At 35.1% G+C, this 12,298-nt stretch overlaps 1 protein-coding gene across 3 annotated transcripts in view; it reads left to right on the top strand.

Moving 5' to 3' along the window:
- The window catches only part of dock1 (dedicator of cytokinesis 1), a 525,870-nt gene that overhangs the window by 395,490 nt on the left and 118,082 nt on the right, over positions 1–12,298 (top strand).

The following is a 12,298-nucleotide window of genomic DNA, read 5'->3' as shown; positions in this document are numbered from 1 at the left end:
TTGTGTCTATTATGGATTACCTGTGATAACCGCGTATTATGCATATACAGACTGTAACCGCGACTGTTCTTCCCGCCATCGGGGAATAGTGTTTTCATTTCTAAAGCCAATCACAGCCCTTTCTGTTGAGCAGATGAAGACAATAATCAATCATTAGGGTGCCTGTCAGCGCTCAAAAAGCAAGCGGGAGAATATTGACATTAGTTTATTTGCGGTTAATGCTCATGCTGTCTTCTGTGCATGTGTTGGAGATTTGTTTGATACATTCAGAAAGAGTGTTTTCTTTGAGTGGATCAAATTAAGGGTACAGCTCAAATATCTGTATTAAAGAACAAAATTGTATTACAAATAATATATAAATATATTTAATGATTTTAATTTAAAAAAATTCTTGTTCTGCTAAGAAAAAAAAAAATCTAATTATGTATGGGAAGCATCGTCAATGCACCGATATCGAATGAATCGAGTCGATGGCATGATAATCATAACCGAACCAAACTGTGAGACCATGTAGATTCACACTCCTACTTGTTGCAATTTTAGACCTTTTTCTTGGCTGCTGCATGGAGGGCGCCATAGCGTTTACAACCGGTAATTTGCCATCCGAAACTTTTAATAGAGTTTTGAGTGGATTACGGAGTGTTTTTGTGACACAAAACTTTGAAAGGTGTGTGTTAAAGCTGTTATAATCTGTTAGACCTGTGGTTCAAGCGCGAGAAAAGAACTGTATCGTAAGCCATGTTTCTTTTCGTTCTGCTTAATCACGTGCCCCAAAAAAAGCTATTTAAAATAAACAAACCAACATGATGTCTTGTGAATGCTTATTTAATAACTACATTACACAATACTTGTACTTTTACTTTCCGTATTTGAGAAGTACATTTTTAAATAAACTACTTGCAAAACTTAAGTACAAAAAATGTAAAGTACTTTAATATGTTGCTTAGTTGAAGAGCACTTCAACTCCTACTCAGGTCACTGTTTTATAGAGCACCTTTACTTTTACTTAAGTCTGGGTCTCTAGTAGTTTATACATCCCTGGTAGGTCATGTGGTAATGACAAATAGTTCATGTAGTACGTCCCAATTTCGTTTGTACTACTCTCATTTATCATTGTAATGGTCGTGTTAACTTTTGTGGAGGCAGGTTTAAAAACTTTTACCTAATAAAACGACTAATTTCACAACCTGTTGTTTAGGCAGATTGAATTTAGTAGAAGCTGTATTTAGACTTGAAAAATGTTTAAGTTCTGAAATTTACTGAATGTTTTTATAAGGCAGTGACTTCCAATATGCCAAAAGATCAGGGGAATTTTTATTTCTCAGTTAATGGCCCCTTTAAATAGCATCGTTGTTTTCAGAATACAGTTTTTCTCTTGTTTTTTTTCTCTGTTTTTGGAGCTGGATTGTTTTCGAGTTCACCTTGTGAGGCGCAGTAATCAAACTTCTTTTATTTAATTTTCCTCTCACCTATACTGCATTCCTTTGGGACGGTGGTTTCATTTCAGCAGGTTGAATTGATCTGACGTTTCATTTCTAGTAATTAATTAAAAACAAAGAAGAGCGGCAGTGAAAAATGTTCCGTGAGTCATCAGTCATTTACATTCCCAGGTGTAAAATTATGATATCGTTACACCTTCTGTTTATCATTGTTTTGGGTTTTGTCATATGAATAAGGGTGTCGTTTTTTACTACTATGCATTCCTATAAAAATACTTATTTAAAAATGCTTGCATTTTTAACATGTATATATCTTATAAAAAAAAATCTTCCAAAATCTTGTTGTGCTTTACACAATGGGGGGGGACCTCCTCATACACCACCAGTGTGCAGCATCCACCTGGGAGACGCGACGGCAGCCATTTTGCGCCAGACCACACACCACACACCAGCTCATTGGTGGAGAGGAGACAGAGTGCTGAAGCCAATTATGATATGTTTAAGGTTAGGATGCCATGATATACAGAGGCCAGTGGGCAGATTTGGCCAGGATGCCGGGGTGAAACCCCCTACTCTTTTTCAAAGGACATCCGGGGATTTTAACGACGACAGAGAGTCAGGACCTCGGTTTAATGTGTCATCCAAAAGACGACGCTCACTGAGCAGTATAGCGTCCCCGTCACTATACTGGGGCATTAGGACCCACACAGACCGCAGGTTGAGCGCCCCCTGCAGGCCTCACTAACTGCACTTCCGGCAGCAACCTAGCTTTCCCATGTGGTCTCCCAACCAGGTACTGCCTGGGCGCAGCCCTGCTTAGCTTCAGTGGGCGACCATGTAAGAGTTGCAGAAAGCTAGCAGCTGGCAACAGATAATAGCTGCACACGTTTCTTTGCAGGTCACGATGGTTAACAATGAAAGAACAATGATTTCAAGCATAAACCTCCTTTTAACAGTCAAGTCCGCCATTCTAACCCAATCAGCCTGACTTAGTGATCTCCAGCCTTTTGCTTGTCAACATTGTCACCCGAGTTAACAAGACGATTACTGAAATGATCTCAGCAGGTCCTTTAAAAGTTCACAAAACCTTTGCATACTTTTTTTGAGATTTTAACAGACTTTTGTGTGTTGAGCATCAGTTAAGACAATGTTAGCACCTGTTAGTTTTTTTCAGCTAATTTCAGCTTCCGGGTTTAAAATGATTTTTGGGGCGCGATCAAAATCGGCAACGTAGGGAAGAACTGCAAGTGCAAAGATGACGCGTCGGTTTCTCATTATTCTCATTATATTTCTCATTATTCATAGCAGAGTTTTCTTATCCTATGAGAGGAGCCGGCTTCTTAATTATTCATGAGAGCACGTGCTTTCCGAAGACAAAGCAGACCTGGCTGCCAGTGCTAATCTCAGCTCAGCTGTGAAATCCTACGTTGATGACTGTGTGAGACGCGTCCGCGGACCCACGGCATGGAGTATTTAGCCGTTCATGAAGGGTCGTATGTGTTTGTTTTCATGATCCACGGGGTTTGTTGAATGTTTTCCCCATGATCCTGTCAGGGCCGATACTGCAAAGTTGTGTGTGTGCTGCAAGCATTTTATGTCGGGAGAGCAGTACAAGAATTGGAGAATAGCGGACGTTTTCTTTTATCCGGAGTTCGTCCACATTTAGACACATCGCCGTGCTGCTATCTTCGCCTAAATCCTCAAGATTACCAGCAGGGCTAATGGTTAAAATAGACAGGGCAGACACCTGCTTCATTCAGACCCGGGGATTGAGGGAAAAGTCCTCATTTAGTGTTTATATGAACACGATTATCTTTATAATTATATAAATTGTATTTATGTGTATATGAAATTACAAATGTAGCAGGGCATTAAATTACTTTTTATTTCTTTGCATTGTAACTTTTTGTAAACTATAAAATCATGGGTCTCCTCATTTTGGGAACCGACTGACAACAGTTGTTCGCTCCCCTTCTTCTCCCCTGCTCTGCTGGCCACACCCACTCTTGCCCTTTGCTCGCGGAGCTCCACGCCCACTATGATGCATGTTTTGAAAAAGTCTCCACTTCCCTTCCTAATCTGCAATTGCTTCTCTGGTTCTACCGCTAACTCTATTACAAAAAAAAAAAATAGAAAATTACTAATGTTTTGCTTCTTATACTTTACATACCTGAAACTTGCCTACAGCACTTATTCATTGTTGCTCTTATAGTTTTGTAAATTGCTTCCTTGTCCTCATTTGTAAGACGCTTTGGATAAAAGCGTCTGCTAAATCACTGGTCCCCAACCACCGGGCCGCGGACCGGTACCGGTCTGTGGAACAATTGGTACCGGGCCACATTAGATATCATAAATTATTTCTGTTGAAAATATTCCCCCCACGACTTGGTTTTTTCCACTCACCCCCGTCATCTCACATGAAATGGACTATGCCAAAATCCACCACGGAGTGGGAAGAAACGATAGAATATAGCTCAGTGGTGGTTGTTGATAGTTTAAAGTTATAAAACAGGTATTATATAGTCCAAGTCAGCAGAGAATTTAAGGATTGTGCATATATGTGTGCGTGCATCGCTAAGTAAGTACCTGAAATCATTGCAATATGTATCTATATGGAGTTTCACATAATCATAATCATTAGGGCTGTAACATGCCAATGCATACATTTAATTCCGCTATGTGGTTGTATTATTGTTAATATGTTCGTCAGTTAAGATGTTTGGCACAGATTAAAACATAATCAGACCGCGATAGTGCAACTAGCACATACGCACTGGATTGTTCATGATTTACCTGGATGCACTAGCGCAATAGCTGTGTTCAACCGTAGACAACCGTAGACTGGTCCACGGTGAAAAAAAAGCTGGGGACCACTGTGCTAAATTGCTAAATTTATATGTAAATGTAAAAATCTGAGGTGAACCTGAACCGAAAGTGGGGGGTGTCATGGCCCTTTAATGACGGCAGTGAAATGCAGTGGAGAGGGTTTATTTTCAGGATTAAGTTAATTTTCATGTCAAAGAAGGACTATGCAATTCATCTGATCTCTCTTCATAACATTCTGGAGTATATGCAAATTGCCATTATAAAAACTTAAGCAGCAACTTTTCCAAGTTCCAATATTGATGTAATTCTCGAACCTTTGGCCACGACTGTAGATGTGTTTGGAATCAACTCGGAACATTTCAATAATATCTTGGCAAATTAAAAGCAAACACTTGTTCACCTCGTTGGTCCGAGTAAGTAAAATGAACCGAACTTCCCATCACTAATTAATAACAAATACTGGTTCCCTTTTAATTCATCTCTCTCGTATGTTTGTGTTCATATATCTGACCTGTAGTGTATTTTTAAAAGCGCACTGGTGAACGTCTGACTGCCTTTAACTGTGTCCTGCAGCACTGAGAGAGTCTAGCAGACCCGCAGAGAGCCAGATTATCAGCCGCGTCTCTATTAGTCTGACAGGCCGGGCGGAGGGGCTGAGGGGATTGAAGGGTTATGAGGGTCCGCTTGGAGACCTGCTTCCAGCATAGAGGTCTCTCAGTTGGGGACTCTTAGCGAATCCACTGCCCTGAAATCGACCCCATTACTGAGCTCAGCGGCTCGAGGTCTTGACCCAGTGTGTCAGATAGAGAGAAGAGAGTGTGTGTGTACTTGTCTTTATATCCTAGTGAGGACTTAAAGCTGAATGCACACAGACTCGTAGGGACAAAATTGAGGTTGAGTAAACATGCTTTTAAATCAGACAGAATAAAGTACTTTGAAAAAATGTAAAAGTGCAGATTGTTTCCTGTGAGGGTTGGATTTAGGTGTAGAGTGAGAGAAGGTTTGCATAGCAGAAATATCATTACGTCTATGAGAGTCCCCTCTGATTTTGGTTTAGAAGGACAGTTTTTTTTTGTTTAATGGCATGACACTACCTGACAAAAGTCTTTTTTGTCAATCCCAGTTGTAAGAGCAACAAATAATAACTTGACTTCTAGTTGATCATTTGGAAAAGTGGCAGAAGGTCGATTTTTCAATAAATCATCTGTTGAACTGCATCCCAATCATCAGAAATACTGCAGAAGATATACTGGATCATACATGAACCTTAGAATTTAACAGAAATCAGTCAAGTTTGGTAAGGAAAAAAGCATGGTTTGGGGTTATATTCAGTATAGGGGTTTGAGAGATCTGCAGAGTGGATGGCAACATCAACAGCCTATAGTTTCAAGACATTTGTGCTGCCCATTACATTACAAATGACAGGAGAGGGCAAATTCTACAACAGGATAGCGCTCCTTCTCATACTTCAGCCTCCACATCAAAGCTCCTGAAAGCAAAGAAGGTCAAGGTGCTCCAGGATTGACCAGCCCAGTCACCAGACATGACCATTATTGAGCATGTCTGGGATAAGATGGAGGAGGCATTTAAGATGAATCCAAAGAGTCTTGATGAGCTCTGGGAGTCCTGCAGGAACGCTTTCTTTGCCATTCCAGACGACTTTATTAATCAGTGATTTGAGTCATGTCAGAGATGTATGGATGCAGTCCTCCAAGCTCATGATGGAGTCAGACACAATATTCATTCTGTTTCCACTGCAGCAGGACTTTATATTCTATACTGGACATTATTTCTGTTAATGACAAGACTTTTGTCTTAGCAAAGTCAGACCTTACTGTCCTGATGAAATCATTAAAAATCATGACATGATCATATTTTATTTTGGTAAAATAAGCGTAATCTAGAGTTCTTTGCCTTTCATGTATGCCACTTCTGATACCAAATGATCAACTAAAAGTCAAGGTAATATTTGTTGTTCTTAAAACTTGGATAGGTGTAAAGACTTTTGTCAGGTACAATAGCTGTACTCTATTAAGCTGGTTTAAGAAGACATGTCTTATTTCCTTGTAAAATAAAATGCTTTTAAAAAATGTCTTTTTACATTCACAGTTTTGGGGGTAATATGTAGATTCATATGCAGGGTTCCCACAGTCATAGAAATTTCTGCAATAATAAGGTCTGTTCCCTACAATGAAAGTCATGAAATACTTATGTTATTTTAAATTTACTTCTGATTTATTACAATGTTTTTGTTAGTTTTTTTATTATGTTGTTTCATGCTTTATACCTGTTATTATGGCTGTTTTTAATTTATTATTTTTTTTTCTTTTTCTGCTTGACAACTGCCAATCAAATGGAGTCTCCAGCCTGTATTTGTTAAAATACTTTCTGTGGATGTTTTTTTTTTCTTTTTTAATCAACTAGTCCTTAAATTTGTGAAAAACAATTGCTATTTTAACATCCTAAAATGACCAATTTTACAGTGACTTTTATTAAAGTCTCTCTCTTAATAAAACATAAATTACAAAATACAGTAAACTTAATTTATAAAGGTTTTTCTTTACAGTGTGGACAAAATTTGCAGGAAAATTGTGTCTAAGCAAGTGTGAGTGTGTGTATGTGTCTTTTAACTAGTCAGTCATTCAGTCAGCCCTGGAAAGCGAGATGAGGAGCAGCTCTGGGCCATAGTTCTTCTGTTCTACACATTTTATGGGAATTATTGCAGCTTTTCAGAGAGTCTATTTTAAACACAGCTCAGACTGCTGGGACAAACCCACATGTCACGGCTGAACGTCTCCTGAGAGTCCAGACGGCAAGACATATTCACAGAAACTCTGCCTACTCTTTCCCTGCCTCTGTCTCACCTTAAAGGAACAATTCAGACAGACTTTATATATTACTGTATTTTATTGTTATTTATTAATATCTTAGAAATAGGCAAGTATGCATAATAAGGACAAAGCAGGGGTCCCTGTATGTATCCCAGTATGGGAAGACTTTTGGTCTTATGTGACAATGTCTTGTAACACAATTTAAAAGTACTCAGCAGGTTCTCCTAATAATATTGTACTTCTGTCCTAGTAACCACTGTATTCATTCTGGCTAAATTTAGTAGGCCACAAGTGATCACTTGTAATATGTGTCTGTATTATTTTGTCGTGAACCAGAAGAAAACAATAAAAAAACTTGAAGAAAAAAAAAAATAGGCATGTACAGTAGTAAGTAATAAATAGATAGTACTTATGCTACAGTATTAGAAGAACATATATATATATATATTTATATTTATATATGTATATGTGTATGTATATGTGTATGTATATGTATAGGTATATGTGTGTGTGTGTGTGTGTGTGTGTGTGTGTGTGTGTGTGTATATATATATATATATATATATATATATATACACACACACATATAAATGTATATATACATATACATACATATATATATATATATATATATATATATATATATATATATATATATATATATATATATATATATGGTTCATTGTTAGTTCATGTTAACTTAGTGCGTTAACTTATGTTAACAAGCATAAAAGTGGACATTAATAATGCATTAGTAAATGTTAATAAATGCTTTATAAGCTTATTAATACTTAGTTAATGTTACTATGCATAAATGGACCATGGACAAATGGACCATTATTCTAGAGTTACTTTTTTTTTACATTTAGATGACATTTAAAGCTAAATTTGTATCATTATTGTAAGTTGTTTTCAAAACTGTGCTATCAAAATTGACATTTCTGTTTTGATTAAACATCAGATTTTAATAATGCTCTGACATCTTTTCTGTGTCTGGTGTTTACTTGCATAAGTGCATTAACATTCTAATGTGTGTTAAATGTAAATGGTTCCTCTTTAAAGAAAAAATAACAATAATAATAACAATAATATAATTTTTCCTAGAGATGGGTTGCGGCTGGAGGGGCATCCGCTGCGTAAAAACTTGTTGGATAAGTTGGCGGTTCGTTCCGCTGTGGCAACCCCGGATTAATAAACGGACTAAGCCGACAAGAAAATGAATGAATAAATGAATGAATGAATAATATAATTAATGGTGTATTAATTGGTGAAATGGTGTATTAATTAAAAAAAGTCTAAATAACTAAAAAATATGTGCAACAGAAGTCAGTGGCTACCAGTCTACAACATTCTTCAAATTACTTCTTTTTTTGTGTGTTCAGCAGACTCAGGCAGGTTAGTAACAAGTAAAATTAAGTATTAATTATCTTTTAATACCTTTACTCAATTAATTGTGATAATTAATGTGATAATTAAAAGTGATAATTCAGGTCAGCTATATCTTTAACGTCAGATTATTTTAGGCAGTTAAGCACATTGCTTAGAATCACTTTTGATCGTCCTCATACTCTGTGCGGTCTCCAAATGCATGTATTCAATTTTGCTTTCAATATTTGTTGTGTGTTTTAGGCCCGTCAATACCTGTGTACTGTATGTGAGGACATGGCCTATAAGTATTTAGTTCAGAAGTAGATGCTGTAAAACCTCCTGCTTTGGTATTCCTCGAGCGTGGAGTTCAGGACGTCTTGAGAGTGTGTAAATAATGACACAGTTTTCATTTCGAGCTGAACTCTTCCTTCAGTGCAGAGCCGCAGTGCTTGACAGGAGAATTGAGGGAAGTCATTTTCATGCTGAACATGTGGTTTAATATTACGGCGCAGGTTTCTTTATATGCGAGCTGCTGGCTTTATTCCTCCTCCAGTCTGTCCTATTCTGAAGAGGCTTTCAGTTTGGACTGTAGAGAGAGAGAGAGGGGATTACTGACCGCTTTCTCAATAATAATACACTGCAGATACGGATATACTCATGGCATGGTGCTGGCCAAGAGTGTGATTCTGATGGAGCGGCAATCCATGACACCCAAGTTTGTTTAAATGATTACCTGAAGTGGTTTCTTCCCTCAAGCTGGAAAGTTACAGATCAGTTACGTATCATACATCATGTATGATAAGATATGACCCCTTCCTTAGATGTATATGTTACAATATGTATGTAATATATATTTTTTCTTCTTCATTTGTACATGTCATTTTATTTTGACTTTAATTACATAAGACTGGATGACATTTTTTATTTTTTATTATTATTATTTTTTTTTTTTGCTGTATAATTGCTATACTGTTTGCTAGTGTTTTGGTGCACATTCTAGTTGGTATACTGTAATAACATTGAGATGATATGTTTTTATACAAGCATCTATAAAAAAGTAAAATAAAATAAATGAATACAATAAATATAAACTATAATGTCAATAAAACAATTAATAGATATTTATTTAATTATTTAATAAATATATAATAATAATAACAATAATAATAATTATTATTATTATTATTATTATGTTTCTCTTAAATAAAAATGTCTAATTCAAATGAGCTTTATTGGTAAGACTTGCACAGTGTTGGATTATTAAACACACGAATAATGAATACGTAATTATACAATATAAACAATAAAAGATATGCAAATCAAGTAAACAACTGCATGTATAAATATACAATTTAAATAAGTAAATTAAATATAATAATAATAATAAAAATTAAAATGTTTAAAATTTTAATTAAATTAATTTAAATTAAAACAATAAACATATTTAAGATATAAAAAATAAAAAAACAATAATAAAAATAATTATATAAAATATAATAGTGGTGATAATGCATGTTTTATATTTATTTAATTTGATTTATTTAATAAACAATTAAATGAGTAAGTAAAAGTAAGTAAAACAGAAAAATTCAAGACATTAAAAATGTAAAAAGAAAATTATGATTTTTTTACCTAAAAATATTAAAAATAATATGTATTATTATTTTTATTATTATTATTAAATTCATATGAGCTTTATAGGCTTGACTTTTAAAGTATTGCCAAATCATTACACATTATATAAACAATAGATGAATAAATACATAAAATGAATAACAATAACAATAAACAGGAATACTTAAGACATTACAAAATGTAAAAATAAAACATTAAATATTTTAATTAATTAAATAAATTAAAAGTAATGCTAATGATAATAATAGTATTATTATAATTTTTGTTGTTGTTGTAGTTCACAATACATTCACTCAAATGAATTGTAATAATGTTTCTGACTAGTTTCTCTCTCTCTCTCTCTCTCTCTCTCTCTCTCTCTCTCTCTCTCTCTCTCTCTCTCTCTCTCTCTCTCTCTCTCTCAGGATGCACTCAAAGTTTCATTTTGAGAATTAGTTGTATATCAGATGCTGTGAGCAGAAGTGCACTGCTAGCCGGAGGTTTTATTTACACTTGGCATTTGAAGTTATAAGTCTGATATGAGAGAATGTCAGAGAGGAAGAATATCCATATTACTGTTCAGATGAGGTCGGGGGTATCGACTCATTTAGGGCCACCTGCTCCAAGCACAGAAATAACATCAAGAACAAATAATCAGACATTATATAAGAGAAAAGAAATGCACTCCTTTTACTGCCGGCCAGAAGTGTACTGTAATGAAGACCGCTATTTGAAAGATATCTCCAGAGCTGTGAGATGTGATCAGTCACACTTTATTTTATTGTGAAATCCACACTATTAACAAACCATTAACGAAGACTTTTAGCTCAATAAACTATTAATTAGTTAGTAAAGTAGTAGTTGAGGATGTAACGTTAGATCATAATTTATTCATTTTTTTGGCTTAGTCCCTTTATTTATCAGGGGTCGCCACAGGGGAATGAACCGCCAATGTATCAAGGATGCCCTTCCAGCCACAACTCAGTACTGGGAAACACCAATACAATTTCACATTTACACACATACAATACGGCCAATTTAGTTTATCCAATTCACTTATAGCACATTTGTTTGGACTGGGGGAAACCGGACCACCCAGAAAAAACCCACACCAACATGGGGAGAACATCCAAACTCCCAGCCAAGGCTCAAACCAGTGACCTGCTTGCTGACAGACGACAGTGCTAACTACTGAGCTACCGTGTTTTTTTTTTTATGAGTGCTGATAAACATTTAATATCTTAAAGAGCACCTATGTTGAAAAATCTACTTTTCAAGCTGTTTGGACATACATGTGTGTAAGTATAGTGTATATACTGTCATATTGGAGTGAAACATAAAAACGGTGGACCAATTGGAGCGGTTTTCAAATCGACTGCAACTTTACATAGGAGTGCGGTCCCCCCGCCCACCAATATTGATTGACAGCTGCGCGCATTAACATGTCTCCGTAGTAATGCATATACTCATATCGACAAGACAGGACGAGCGCAAAGCAACCGAGAATAAAAGCTCTGTTCAGTTTGCCCGGATCATCAATCATCATCAGACGTGATCAAGAGTGACTTTTACAAGTTTAACATGTTTTAAAACGTGTGCAATTGTGTGTTAATTGTTTTTTAGTGTTTGTCTAACATCTATATATATATATATATATATATATATATATATATATATATATATATATATATATATATATATATATATATACACATCTATATATATATATATATATATATATATATATATATATATATATATATATATATATATATAATTCTGACTTCAACTATATATATATATATATATATATATATATATATATATATGTGTATATATATATGTATGTATATATATATATATATATATATATATATATGTGTGTGTGTGTGTGTGTGTGTGTGTGTGTGTGTGTGTGTGTGTGTGTGTGTATGTGTATAGAGAGAGATTTTTTTTTTTAAACATCGTTTTAAGGACAAAATTATTAGCCCTTTTGAGCTTTTTTTTTATCCCGATAGTCTACAGAACAAACCATCATTATACAATAACTTGCCTAATTACCCTAACCTGCCTAGTTAACTTAATTAACCTATTTAAGCCTTTAAATGTCACTTTAAGCAGTATAGAAGTGTCTTGAAAAATATCTAGTCAAATATTATTTACTATCATCATGAAAGATAAAATAAATCAGTTATTAGAGATGAGTCATTAAAACTATTA

This window comes from Danio rerio, chromosome 12, assembly GCF_049306965.1.
Source record: "Danio rerio strain Tuebingen ecotype United States chromosome 12, GRCz12tu, whole genome shotgun sequence".
NCBI classification, from domain to species: domain Eukaryota; kingdom Metazoa; phylum Chordata; class Actinopteri; order Cypriniformes; family Danionidae; genus Danio; species Danio rerio.
Note: the sequence above shows the minus strand (reverse complement) of the source record. Positions and strands in the feature narration are given on the sequence as shown.